Consider the following 10,836-nt stretch of genomic DNA (forward strand, 5'->3'; position numbering starts at 1 on the left):
AATTATGGCTTTAGATGTGTGTATAAGCTGTTCCGTGAGAAGTATTGGAGAGCTCTGGTGAGGCCAAGGGAGGGTGCTGATACTGTGTTTCTCTGCCCATGGTCCCTGAGAGCACATCTTGTAGCCTCTAGATGTGTGGCAACCTGAAGCCTGGCCCTCAGGCTGAAGCTCCTGACAAGAAAATAGGCCCTTTTCACATGAAGACTGGGGATGTGTTTCAGTCTGCTGTTTGTACAATGCCCTGAGGGTCATAGCCTGCCAAGAACTGTCTCCTTAATTCTTTCAGACCCATCAGGCCCAGAAACACAATCCCCTTCTGGCCACTAGGGCCAGATGCTCAAGGGACATCCCCTGTGTGGGCTGTGCATGCTTGCCCACTGTGGCAGGGCAGGCCACAGTTGTGACACATGGTTGGCAGGGCACTTGGTTGGCCTGTGGCTGGATAGGCCACGACTGCCGCACTCAGGAGTGGCAAGGTCCCCAGAGCTAGTAGGCTAGAGGTGGGATGCAAAAATGGCACCCACCAGCATCAGCCCCAACAAAGCAGAAGACCACAAAATGACACTATGAATGCTCCATCCCTGGAGAAAGTCCCCAAAGTCCCCGGAAGATGCTTTAAGATTAACAAGTAAGTTTCCTTTGCATATGGTCTTGGCCCATTTCAAACTGTTGATTTTGCACTGAGTCTCAGGGTGAATGTGTGAGAAGCTTAAGAGCATATTTTTCTGTTCCCTAGAGCCCTATGGTTCTCTTGGAAGTAAACCCTGTTGGTTTTCAAGGCCAGACATCTTGGGGCTCATCTCTCCAGTGCAGGTCCCAAATGTTGGGTGCTTTAAGTGGTGCACAAATTCTTTGCTGTTCAGGAACAAGTTCCATATTATGAGATCCCACCCGACTGGGGTTGGGTCTTTGTGAGACCATGTCTCCACCTCTCCTACCTGTCTTGATGTTGCCTTTTTATCCTTTGTTTTAAAGGCATTGTTGGGGCGCCTGGGTGGCGCAGTCGGTTAAGCGTCCGACTTCAGCCAGGTCACGATCTTGCGGTCTGTGAGTTCGAGCCCCGCGTCGGGCTCTGGGCTGATGGCTCAGAGCCTGGAGCCTGTTTCCGATTCTGTGTCTCCCTCTCTCTCTGCCCCTCGCCCGTTCATGCTCTGTCTCTCTCTGTCCCAAAAATAAATAAACGTTGAAAAAAAAAAATAAAGGCATTGTTCATCTAGCTTTCAGATCCTTTCAGAGGGATTATTGCATACGTAGCTATAGATGTGTTGTGCTCATGGGATAAGATGCGTTCGGGATCCTTCTATGCTACTGTCATGAATCTTCCTTCTTGTTTCTGTGTTCTTGATCCAGCCTTGGCCTCAGCCTACCTCACTCTTATCTGGTCTTGACTCTTATGTATAAGCAACTCACAGCCTGTCTGATCTGTTAGTCCTGCCTGTGGTTCTGCCTCAGTCAATTTCTGCTTATCAAACCTCAGTTCCACGGAAGTCTTGCTGAGACCATTAGCAAAGTCAAACCTGAAGCCTGCTATACAGTGCTTCCAATTTGAGCCCTCCTGACTCTATCTATTACCGGTCATACTAAAAGTAGGCAGAAGCTGAGATTTCTGTGATTCAGACCAAGAGGAATTAAGCTGTATAAATGAAGGGATTATTTAGGGATGCATGCAGGGAAGAAAGAACATAGTCAAATGATAGCTATAGAGAAACAGAATTGCATTTAACCATAGAACTCTTTCCAGCAATAGTTGATTGACAGACTGCTAGAACTGCAAGGAATTTTAGAAAATATTCTTTACTGTCAAGAAGAGAGCACAAATGTGTATATCAGGTAAGATTCTAGTGTGTTTCAACTAAAATTCTAGCTGGAAAAAGAAAATTAATTTATATTGAGTTAAACAAAACAAGCGATGTCTAGCTTTTGGTATATAGAAAACCAGATGCTGAAATGATGTCCTCAGGAATCTTTTTCTCTCCGAGTTCTGCTTTCATCTATGGGGAAATCATTGTCAGGCACACTCTTCCCCAGAGGGGAAAGATGGTCACAAGCTGCAGACCCATATCATATCAGCTTAGCACTCCAGCAAAAAAGAGCATATCATCTTTCCCGATATCTAGTCTAAGTCCCAGGGAAGGCTCTCATTGCCCAAGCTTGGGTCACATGCCCACACGTCAAACAATTGCCGTAGCTAAGTGTGAGAAACACCGTGAATGGCCTGGCTCAGGGCATTTTAACATATGATTATGAGCGTGGAGCTCCAAGGTGACTTGGATTGAAATCTCACTTCCTCTACATGTTGATTGTGTGCTGTGAGTCATTTTCTTTGACTGCAAAATGGAGATAAGAGTTGGAGCTTATATGAGCATTGTAAAAACAAAGAGAGTTCATAGATGTTATGTGCTTAGAACAGGTCTGGTGCATGTATACACCCCATAAATCAGATACCTTGATTATTGCTATGATGGTGATGATGATTAGTTCTCTGTATAGGGAGTGTGGTTAGCCACACAAAAACAGCATGTTCTGAGAATGAGAGAGGGGAGGTTCCTGAAAGATAGGGTTCTATTATCAGAAGAAGGGTAAGGAATATTGATCAAGCAAAAACAACAGGTAGCCCCTATAGCATGTGTGGAAGCAGCCGACATTCACGTATATTGTGTGTGTGTGGCGGGGCGGGGGGGTGGGGCGGGGGCGGCTGGTGCATGTGAGTGGTGTCTTTTGAATTATGGGAAGAAGGCTTGGAGAAAAAGTGTTCCCTACAGTTCTTTTTCCTAGTTAACTTCCCTGCGATCGCCTATCTCCTCTATCGGGGAGACTGAGGGCAACTCTGAGTGTATTGTGCTTGGACCTGATTTGGCTCAAGTGTGTCCCCCACGTGGATGCTCCATTGTTGCTACCCTGGTGTCAAAGTGATACAGTGATGCACTGGGGACTTGAACAGAGCTATGCCTTCTCGTGGAGGCGTGGCTTATGCTGGGAGAAAATCTGAGTAACAATAAACAGTCTTTGACTGTATGCAACAAGGAGGTTTTTATTTTCCCTAAAACTCATGAGTTTGCTCCATAAAATTTACTGAGTGCATAATGTGTACCCAGAACCCATTTAGAGCCTAGGGCTCGAGTACAGAAAAAAAAAAAATTAGGAATGAAGATAATAAAATCTAAAGCTACAGGCACGGTAAGAGAAAGGAAGAGCCAGAAAACTGTGTTTGTTTTAAGCAAATGTGTTATCCTTTTGAAATTATTTCCTATATTTATCTTCTAAGAGCAGAGTCCACATTAGATAGACCATAAATCCAACTGAGTTCTGAGAAATAATATATTCTCAGACTTGCCTGAGGTGGGGTTTGCATGGCTGTATGTTTTTCTTGGTTTTATTTGCATGAGAAAAAAAAGAATAGAAAAAAAGCTTACCAAGCACAGCTGTAAGGCTTTAGTTTCAACAAGCTATTAAAATTACTTCTCAGCTCAAAGGGTGGATTTTTATTTTTCATGAGTATATCTTATACCAAAAGGTAGCCCCATAATCTTCTTCTAACTTTAGATTATTTTGTAGATTTTCAGTCTGTCTTTCAATCATCCAAAATGCTTCTATACAATCATGAGTAAAGGAGAAACGAAGCTGAAGGTTTTTTTTTTTTTTTCATTCCTTAAAGAAAAATCGAATTTATCCCTTCAGACATGATTCTTAAATAGCTTGGATGCAGTAAAAAAAAAGAGGCTGACAGATAAATGCTAACATTTTTCTGGCTCGTGTTTTTTCGTTGTTTATATTCCTCATCCAGTAAATGCTTTAAGTTATTTTCCACTTCCTCATTCACAATTATTCTTTGTTCTGAGTAAGAAGGTTGTTTGTCACAGGATGTAATAAAACATTTTAATCAGCTTGATGAAACAGTACAATTATATATTGTCGAGTGGGACACTGTACTTGGAAAAGTATTAGCCTGACCTCTTGCATGTCTAACTTGGGGGGCAATGAATATCTTCTGAAGTGGAAGACTGATCACCCATGGGGAAGCGAAAGCTGGTGCTTCATTTGAAGATGCTCTTGCTGATAACTTGCTTGCCAAGCCCACAAAGTTGGCTGGAAAGCAAAACCGGTTGCAACACTATGTTTGGAGAAAATTTTGAAGTGTAACCAATTTCCCTCTTCTAATCATAATGTGCAGAACAAAAACTATGTTCTGTAAAGAATCTATTTGAAAGACGTTGGATATTAAAAATAAGTCCTCATCATTCTCTGTCAAGTCTCCCGGAGCCAAGTTCAGACTCAATAAAAGTTGTACCACATTCTGATACCGAGATGCTCCAGTCCAATGAGTGAGACCGTAGGGATAAAGGGAAGTCTTTGCTCAGCTAGTTTCTTGTACCAAAATCAATAACACCATGATCTTTTGACTGCTTGAATCTGGGAGGGGGGAGGGGAGGGGGAAGAGTGACAGGCCATGTATCCTAGACAAAAAATAACAACTATAGCTTCCGATAGGTATATTGAATGTCTAAGTGCCTGCCAAGTTTGATTCTTTCAAGTTTTATCCTTCAGGCCTGTATTAAAAATGAACAAAATTGTTCAAGGAGCTCAACTATCATTTAGAGGACTTGTCAAGTGTACCCCTGGCAATAACAGGAGATTTTGCCTCTCTTGTGCTAATGAAATGCAGCTTGGCCTCACTTTAAGGATTCTCGTTCATTTCAAATTATTTTTACAGAATAAAGTTCTTTCATTTACCTTTCTAATAATTTCGCAAATTAATTTAATGCATTTCTCTCCCTCCGAACAACATGATAGAATAGGAAGAATATTGATTTTTTTTTTTTAATTTTTTTTTTTCAACGTTTATTTATTTTTGGGACAGAGAGAGACAGAGCATGAACGGGGGAGGGGCAGAGAGAGAGGGAGACACAGAGTCGGAAACAGGCTCCAGGCTCTGAGCCATCAGCCCAGAGCCCGACGCGGGGCTCGAACTCACGGACCGCGAGATCGTGACCTGGCTGAAGTCGGACGCTTAACCGACTGCGCCACCCAGGCGCCCCAGAATATTGATTTTAAAGGAAGATGGGAGATATATTGAATTAAGAGCTGTGAGGACCAGACAAGTTCTTAACCACCCGCCTTCCAGCACTAGACGTTTCTCTTCTGTACAATGACAAGAAGTCACCTGAATGAGAGATAATACATGTGAAGTATCTGGTAAAGTGACATGTAATAGGTGCTTGATAAATATTATTTCTCTTCCCTGTTATTTTTTGGTTCCCAGAAAGCCCGATGCCTTCGCATTCTAATTTTGTTTGTAAGTGCCTACCCTTCCCCAAGGGTCAGACCGTCCTGCTCCCAAGACCAGATGACAATACATGTTAATGCACCTGTAACATCACTCCTCTAGCTACTAATGTTATCCATATATTCAGTGAACCCCTGTTGGGCATCTATTCCCTGCAAGTCACATGCTTGGAGACACTAAGATGGAGAAGATCCAAAGCCAGCACGCAAAAAAACGGGCTACCTTGCAAGGGAGATGAACAAGAAAATCAGTAATTACATCACAGTGTCATCACTTTATCCAGGGGGTCTGCACACCATGTATGAGAGGAGAGAGTCTAGTCTCCCTGATGACAATGGAGGGAAGGGGGAAGTCCAAGAATGTTTTAGATGAGTCTAGACCTACCATAATTGTTAGCCAGGCAAGACAGGGGACAGGAGGGCACGCAGGAAAAAGGACTCCGGGGGGGGGGGGGGGGAGAAGAAATGACCTCTTTTTCTGGTAGCACAAAACCCATTACACTCAGTGTCAATAATCTTGCACTTCTATTTATCATGGATAAAAATGAGAAAACTTTTTGAGCGTGTGTTGTGGCCAAGGTAGACTGCGACAAGGACATAAACACTGAATTAAGGCCTTCAAGAAGCTTGGATTCTAGCTAGAAGACTGAAACGGACATACTGCAGTCACCATTTAAGGCTGGAAGTCGACACTTGTGCCTAGAGCTGTCTGCGCCATCCAAGACTGGTGAGTGCTGCGCGGTGATTGATTGAACTTTACAGAATTAACAGCTTACCCAGGACTAAAAACGTTGAAAGCCAAAGTATTAGAGCCCAAGATTTCCAAGCTTAGTCTCAGATGCAAAAACACTGGTCTGCTCAAAAAGGATGTTTTTAAGTTGAGCACATGAAAATGAGTGAATTGTATGTCATCTTATATGTTGAAATAATAGGAAAGTTGCAAAAATGGTTAGAAAATTAAGCAGTGGGGAAGAAAGCAGCTGACTTAGCATCTTTGGAAAACAGTGTTTTGACTGGATACTGTAAGGCTAAATACAGAAAGAACTGCACACAAACGCTGGAGTTGATAAATTTGTTCCTCACGGGGCTATGGGTTCACAATTCTGATACTGTTTTCTTTTTTTTTTTTTTAATTTTTTTTTTTCAACGTTTATTTATTTTTGGGACAGAGAGAGACAGAGCATGAACGGGGGAGGGGCAGAGAGAGAGGGAGACACAGAATCGGAAACAGGCTCCAGGCTCTGAGCCATCAGCCCAGAGCCCGACGCGGGGCTCGAACTCACGGACCGCGAGATCGTGACCTGGCTGAAGTCGGACGCTTAACCGACTGCGCCACCCAGGCGCCCCTCTGATACTGTTTTCTATACATAACAGGATTGAACTAGTAAGTAAACCTATACAAGAAAATGCTGGGAAAAAATATATTGCTGTTGACAACAAACGTTGCATATGTTTTCAAATTACAATATTTACATACAGAACAAAATAGAAAAAGTTCACTTATAAGATTAATATGGAAATGATATGAACACAAGGTTATATTAGGAAATGTAGTTTGATGAAGATTTAATTTGAGTAAGATTAGTTTAAGTGTTTTGTTGTTGTTGTTGTTGTTTTTTTACTGTTAATGAGAGGTCATCCAAACTTGACCTGAAGAGAAAATCCCTTATTTCTTGCTTTCATCCAGGAAGTCCAATACTCTTTATATTTGGAGATATGAACCCGGAAGGAGCTCACCACTGCATCCAGCATGTGGAGGTGAAGGAACTACCTCAGAGAGGTGGGGCTCTCCTGGATCCGTAGGCCTCAGTGACCTTGTGATGGAGGTCAAGGTAGGCGAACACAGCCTGGTGGCTCTGGAGGCCTGTTGGAAAGGAGGGCACAGCACTTTAAAACCTAGGCCCTCTCCTGGGGAAGGGACCATCAGCACTTGGCTCTTGGCCTCCTGGCAGGTTTGGAAAATCTCCTTGTGATGTGGTAAGTCTCATGACGTCTTTTGAGGCCGCAGGCATTTTAAACATCTCTACCATCTCCCCTTCTCGTTTTGAACATTTGGATCTCCCTTCTTGCAGTTCTCGACCCAGGGGAGTTAATTCCTCCATCAGCATCAAGCCCACCCTCTTTACCTTTCTGTAGGTGTCCATAAGGCTAGTTATATTTAAGAACTCTTTCTCTAGCCTGGCATTCTCTGAAAATGATTTAATCCCTGTATACTCCTTTCTAGTAGCCTTCAGCTTGTCAGCTAGTTGGCATTTCTCCCTAATCCAGGCAGCCCATGTTTCCGAAAGCTGCTTTTCACGTCTTACGGAAAGCCAGCTTCTAACAGACTGAACACGTCTGAGTAGAAATAAAAGACTCATAAATAAGGCAATGACGAGTGAACATGTCACTGTCTCCCACTGGATGTCATCGAAGGTGAGTTGTGGATTCAGGTCTTCGGGCAGGATCTCCTCTACTGGCTTCCCAAGAATTAGCCCAAATCCAAGCTTTGCAGAGGATAGCAGCTCCTCCACGGCACTGATCTACCATTGGGCTTTGCCCAGTTACCATGGAAGCACCAGCCACAACAAAACCTAGGGAACACCTCAACATTCTGTCTAGAACCCAACTAGCAACTGACAGCTTGGACTTGTCAGTGATATGGTCAATGGAGGGGGGAGATTTTCAAGTAAGGTATACTCATCTTAAAAAAAATAAAGTAAATATATTCAATACCAGGTTTCTTATTGATGGAGAAATAAGTTCTAAATAAGAAAAGGGAGGAAGTTAAAATAAACCCTATGGTGCAGGACTGGAGTTGGAGAAATCAGTAGGAGATGATTTAAAATACACACACACACACACACACACACACACACAGAATGATACAGAATATATATAAATATGTGTATATGCATGGGTTAGTTTATATACAGTTAGTTTATCTCTAGCTTTGCCTAGAAGCAATGACACCCCAGTAACAATAAGCATACCCAGTGCCCAGATCTTGGTTTCTAAATATTATTTTCCAATAAAAGAAACCAGGACACTCTTTGAAGAAGTGGTTGATTCCTGGGGACAAAAAAAAGTCAGGATGAGCAATGCTAAGAGAAAAAGAAAAAGAAAAAGAAAAAGAAAAAGAAAAAGAAAAAAAGAAAAGGAAAAGGAAAAGAAAGGAAAGGAAAGGAAAAGAAAAAGGAAAAGAAAGGAAAGGAAAAGAAAAGAAAAGAAAAGAAAAGAAAGAAAAGAAAACATGATGAAGGCATATTGAAATGGCACAGGGTCCTACATGATAGAGCTCCCAGTGGCCAACTCTGAAACAATTTAAGCAACAAAATAAATAACAATAGGATGGATCATAACCCAAAGCATAAAATAAATATCCTTGAGTCCATACTGTTATAAATAAATAAATAAGTAAATAAATAAATAAAAGGCAGAGAAGAAACAACACTTCATTACAGAATGCCCACTAGTGAATGTAGAAGAAATAAGGGAACTACGAAGTCCCCACGATCATGTTCTAGTGGTCATTGCTGCAGGGAAGAATCATCGGTTGATAATAAAATTAGTGGGCAGATGTTTAAGGGGAAACAGGATATTTGTGTATATGTATACATATACAAAAATATATATATTTTAAAGGAAAGATGGAACTTTATAGTAGAAACACCCGTAGCCAAGTGATCAAGGTTAACATCACCAGTAATAAGATAAACCAACACCATGTATCCTTGATATGATGACCTGAGAAAGGCACATCTCCTCATGGTTTTCTTTGCAATAATACACAGCCTCGACTTAATCATGAAAAAACATTGGACAAACCCACATTAAAGAAATTCTACAGGCATGAAAGACGAGGAAAGTCTGAGAAACTGTCCCAGTGGAGGACACCAAGGACACGTGACAACTAAATGCAAAGTGAGATCCCAGAACAGAAAAAAGGGACTTTGGTGGAAAAACTGGTAAAATCTGTATAAAACCTGTAGTTTAGTTAGTATTGTACCAACATTAATTGCTTGATACTGATCATTTTACTATTATTATATATGATGTTAACATTATGGAAAGCTGAGTAAAGGGGATATGGACACTGTTCTATTTGCAACTCTTTGTAAGTCTAAAATGATCTCAAAATGAAAAGTTAAAAAAAAAAACAATAAAATTAAGCATCCTCATCTCTCTACAAATGGATCTGGGATCCTTCAAGGACTGCCTTAGTTTCCCGTTGCTGCCGTAACAAATGATCAGAGATGCAGCGGCTTTTAACAACGCAAATTTATTATTTATAGTTTCATACGTCAGAACCCGATGTGGGCACTGCTGGACCAAATAGGTGTCAGCAGGACCACTCTCATTTCTGGCAACTCTAGTGAAGAATCCTTTTACTTGCCTTTTTTCACTTCTGGGGACTGCCTGCCCTTTCTGGCTCCTCCTTCATCTTCAAAGCCAACAATGCAGGTCATATTGCTATCTCTCTGTCTGACTGTAGCTAGGAAAGTTTTCCTCTTCCAAGGACACATGTGATTATAGGGGACCTACCTGCATAATCCCCATCTCAAAGTCTTTAACCTAATCCCCCCTGCAAAGTCCCACTTGCTATGTAATGCATCGTACTCACAGGTTTGGGAATTAGGACAATTTGGAGGTGGGGGGCATTATTCAACCTACCATGGGGACTTTTCCACGGAAAATGACTTAATTCTCTCCATGCCAATCCCAGGCAACTCCTAAAAGCAGATGAGACAAATTCCCAGGGTTTTCCGTATGAAAATCAGGTGAAGTATCCTGCACAGGGTTGGAGCATAGGAGGTTCTTAATCAATGATCGCTGATTTGCTCTGAAAATGAAATTACTACACTACTACTTCTGGTCCTTTAGTGAATGTTGGACTACCTTCCAGGTGGTTCATTTCTATCTCGATGGTTCTCACATTTCCACTCGGAAAGTCTCGGCCTTTGTTAGAGCTGCAACTCCAGGCCCTTCCGTTCTCAGGCATGGCTGGGTCTGCGTATCCTCATTCCGTCTTGTGGCACATCTGCTCCTGTGCTCTGCATAGCACCAGGTCCGGGGTAAATATTTAATGGGTAATTGTCAAAATGAACTCTCAGAAAGGAACTCTCTCCCATGCAGCAGGCCTATACAGCCTTATCTCATATCCGCTTTAGCCTTTTAAGAAATGGAAACCCATTTTTGCCCTGCATTCAGAAGAATGTAAAAGAGGAGTGGGAAGTGGTTCTTTCCATAATTTTGGTGTGATAGAGCAGACAATGTTTTTATTACGGTCTTTGATGCAAACAGGGAGAGTCAGGCTGAAAATACAATTTTCATGGATTATTTTAATGTTAAATCTTTGCACTTTGAAGCACCTTGTACAATGCCCACATTCTCAAGTCATTCTCAGATATTTACATGAATAAATGTACATTTTATTCATGGGCACTTCACATGCGCCGCTAGTGGTTTTTGGATCCATTTGCCAAAGCAGCTATATGTGAGCTAAACCATCGCCTGAGGCGCTTTTAAAAATACTGATATCCAGATACTTGTACTTGCCCTTAAACAAATCCT

This window comes from Lynx rufus, unplaced genomic scaffold (assembly GCF_022079265.1).
Source record: "Lynx rufus isolate CCGP_SWC_20201006 ecotype Redwood Valley unplaced genomic scaffold, mLynRuf1.p SCAF_1, whole genome shotgun sequence".
Classification (NCBI taxonomy): domain Eukaryota; kingdom Metazoa; phylum Chordata; class Mammalia; order Carnivora; family Felidae; genus Lynx; species Lynx rufus.